The sequence below is a fragment of the Salvelinus namaycush genome, chromosome 6, assembly GCF_016432855.1.
Source record: "Salvelinus namaycush isolate Seneca chromosome 6, SaNama_1.0, whole genome shotgun sequence".
NCBI classification, from domain to species: domain Eukaryota; kingdom Metazoa; phylum Chordata; class Actinopteri; order Salmoniformes; family Salmonidae; genus Salvelinus; species Salvelinus namaycush.
The window spans coordinates 50416091-50420533 of record NC_052312.1 but is presented as its reverse complement, the minus strand read 5'-3'; positions in this window follow the sequence as shown (position 1 = coordinate 50420533).

Sequence of the window (4443 nt, the reverse complement as noted above, 5' to 3'; positions counted from 1 at the left end):
AGCATGATAATGTGGAGTTGAGAACAGAACATCATGATAATGTGGAGTTGAGAACAGAACATCATGATAATGTGGAGTTGAGAACAGAACATCCACCACCTGGTTTAACAGAACAGAACAGAGCACCAGAAACCCTCCTGCTCCTCCTGGCTTTGGAGAGAGGAAGGGAAACAATCCATTGATGGAAAACATAAAGTATTTATCTGTCGACCAACGCAAGGTAGTAGTAGATGTGTGTACCAGCAGCAAGCCGCCATAGTAGGCTATACAGTTGAGAGTTTAAACCCCACCACCTTCCCTTCCTCCCTCATCACAGCACAGACTGTTAATCTCAACATCAGCGAGACACCCCGCGACGAAGCGGATGGTGGTGGTGGTGGGTGTGCACGGTGCACGGTGCACGCAGAGATGATCCTTCTTCTGTTTACCTGAAGCTCTCATCAGTGGTTCACGCGCACGCCTTTCAATTCAATTCCACGCGTATATTTTTATTTTTTTATGCGAGAGAGCGAAGATAAAATATATAATTTCATGACGGAATTGAGGGGTGATGAAACGGAATACATCACGGTTCCTGCTGCAGGGATAGATGCTTATATCTGCCGTTACTGTTACGTTACACTGCCAGGAGCGGCTCGCAAATAAGTGTGGGCTACCGTAACCGTCCTCCGCTGAGACGAGCTCTCTGTCTCCTGCTATGTGCGGGGAATACAGATACCCGTGCACCGAATCCGCTACACCACCAGCAGAGCCCTCGGACAAGCGTCGTACCAGCGCGCACTGAGAGATGCCAGTATGATAGCTCTTTCTTTCAAATGCAGATGTCAAATACTGCGGAGAGTGAACAAAGGTATGATAGCCTTGTATTTTCTACGTTATCGGTATTACTGTGCGTGCCTCTGTGTGTGTGTTCTGGTGGGTGCGTGCGTGCGTGCGTAATGACCACCCGAGTGCTAGTCGGAATGGAATAACGTTAGAAGGAAACAGCTGACATTTAAATTGTTTCTCGGTTCTCGTGGGTTGCAGTGACATCGCCGGTGTAGCCGGTGTAGTGGAGGTGGTGAGGAGAGGAGGGAAGGAGGGGACATGGAGAGAAGGAGAATGTCATTCCCTGCACACCGTTTGTTTTGAAGTCCGCAGGCTGGGGAGACAGACACTGTATGTCGCCTCTGGCTAAAGAGACTGGAGTGGTGATTCTCCTAATGTGTGAGATGGACGATATGAATATGTTATGACAGTAGGACTATATGACTGACTGGTGGGTTATGTAATGACAGTAGGACTATAGGACTGACTGGTGGGTTATGTAATGACAGTAGGACTATAGGACTGGTGGGTTATGTTATGACAGTAGGACTATAGGACTGGTGGGTTATGTTATGACAGTAGGACTATAGGACTGACTGGTGGGTTATGTTATGACAGTAGGACTATAGGACTGGTGGGTTATGTAATGACAGTAGGACTATAGGACTGGCGGGTTATGTTATGACAGTAGGACTATAGGACTGACTGGTGGGTTATGTTATGACAACAGGACTATAGGACTGGTGGGTTATGTTATGACAGTAGGACTATAGGACTGGTGGGTTATGTTATGACAGTAGGACTGTAGGACTGGTGGGTTAGACCAACAGACAGACATTCATACAGACAGACATTCACACAGACAGGCAGAACCCAGCATAACCTACCATTAGAACCTACCATTAGAACCTACCATTAGACGTCTTCTAACTGGTGTTGTGTTTGTCAGCTACTGTAATATTGATATAATCTCATCAGCTCGTCTCTCTGAGACTCCCTTCTGAGATATCAGTCAGTGAGTGTCTCTGAGACTCCCTTCTGAGATATCAGTCAGTGAGTGTCTCTGAGACTCCCTCCTGAGATATCAGTCAGTGAGTGTCTCTGAGACTCCCTCCTGAGATATCAGTCAGTGAGTGTCTCTGAGACTCCCTTCTGAGATATCAGTCAGTGAGTCTCTCTAAGACTCCCTCCTGAGATATCAGTCAGTGAGTGTCTCTGAGACTCCCTCCTGAGATATCAGTCAGTGAGTGTCTCTGAGACTCCCTTCTGAGATATCAGTCAGTGAGTGTCTCTGAGACTCCCTCCTGAGATATCAGTCAGTGAGTCTATCTAAGACTCCCTCCTGAGATATCAGTCAGTGAGTGTCTCTGAGACTCCCTTCTGAGATATCAATCAGTGAGTCTCTCTGAGACTCCCTTCTGAGATATCAGTCAGTGAGTGTCTCTGAGTTCAGATGATGATTTCCACTATGCACGTTCAGATATAATCCCCAAGGCCATGAGCTGGTTTCTGTATAGATGAATTAAATACACCAGCTGTTTGAATCCTCCTACTAACTGTACTATTTGTGACGTAAACTGAGTATGTAGTATGCTTATTGGTCATAGTATGGATATAGATAGTATGCTTATTGGTCATAGTATGGATATAGATAGTATGCTTATTGGTCATAGTATGGATATAGATAGTATGCTTATTGGTCATAGTATGGATATAGATAGTATGCCAAAAGTTCCCGGATGTAGTACTACTTTCGGCAAAATACGAAGTATACAAGCAATGGACACTATTGCCGTGCTTTTAGGGCCCACAATGCAGTTCTTCATAAAATGGCCGGTTTACAACATTTTCAGATTTGAAGAAAACGGCGGAAAATATGCAGCCGATGTCCGACGAGAGCGGATACAAATTCACCGCTTTTACAAATTATGACAAATGTTAAGAAATGTTGAGCAATGTAATAAAGTAATTACCTTTCAAATGAGTTAAGTTATATTGGCTGACAATTTGTTAGCTATGCTAGCCTTATGAACCGCATAGCATATCATTACAGCAGTTGCTTGTATGTACAGGTATGTTAGCTAGCTACCTAGCGTTAGTTGGCTACTAATACATCGAACTCGCCAGTATATTAACTATACCCTATCTAACTAACTACCCAACATGTATTGACTTGATTATTCACGTCATTCTTAGCTTAGCTAAGTGGTATAGCGTTCTCAATGGACATTGTTAATGAAGCTGTAAGATGTGTAGCTAGTCATTTGTTATGCTAACAAGCTAGCAAGAGGTTGCATAGCAACAGCATCAACTTCCGGTAGACAGGCGAAGCTCTAGTACAATCAACTGAAAGGATAACGTTTGTTTACAGCATACTAAAATGAACTAATAGCATGTGGTATGTAGTATATACTCACTGAGTATGTAGTATACAGTATGTGTGTGACATCTGCTGATTTTTGTGTATAAAGGGGTTTATAAATACATTTGATTAATAGTATGGGTATTCAATCGCAGCTACAGGGTGTGTATCAACCATCATGTTGTCTTGACATGACATTGGCTCTAGTGGAGACGTGGTCAGGGCAGTGGACTCCCTAGTGGACTAGTGGATCAGATGTCCCTAGGGATTCTACTTTCACTGACGTCTTTAAATACTTCCTGGAAACAAAACCCACGTCTTAGATGGCTTGTTCTTTGACATCCATCTGTCCTGGAGTCGGCCTGTCCATAGGGTTAGTATCACATCCTTCATACTGCTACATACTGTTGGCTAAGTCACCCAACTATTTAGATGGCTTGTTCTTTGACATCCATCTGTCCTGGAGTTGGCCTGTCCATAGGGTTAGTATCACATCCTTCATACTGCTAGACTATTGGCTAAGTCACCCAACTATTGAGATGGCTTGTTCTTTGACATCCATCTGTCCTAGAGTCGGCCTGTCCTTAGGGTTAATATCACATCCTTCATACTGCTAGACTGTTGGCTAAGTCACCCAACTATTTAGATGGCGTAATCCACACAGCTTTCAACTGTCTCCTCAGACTGAGACCATCTGCTAGTTAGGAGCGTTAGCTTAGCATGGAATATCGACATCCATAGTTCCCATAATACTGTAGGTTTTCCACAATGTTGATATTCATTTTGGTGACTGAAATATTTATCACATTTTTTTCTTGTTTCTTGTACAGTAATTATTCAACCAGTCGTGGATGACGTCAAACTAACAGTGCACCTCATAACATAGGCCTGTTTCCTCTTGGACGTCCGTTTTGCAGGAATCTCAATGTACTGTTTGCGTATCCAGGTCCACGCCATCCACTTATAATGCATTGCATCAGTGGGTGGACTTTTCTAGTCGTCTTTCTAATGCCTTCCTCCGTGGAGAACCTACTGCCAAAATGCCTCTTTTGACCCCCTACAAAAACGATATTAAATTCCATCCGTCTGTCTTTGACATTCTGTATTTGCTATCCTGAGTAGGTGAAGCCATGGCATGACTCAGTCCTTTGGATAGGAGAGGGGACGGTGAGGGTGGATAGGAGAGGGGACGGTGAGGGTGGATAGGAGAGAGGACAGTGAGGGTGGATAGGAGAGGGGACGGTGAGGGTGGATAGGAGAGAGGACAGTGAGGG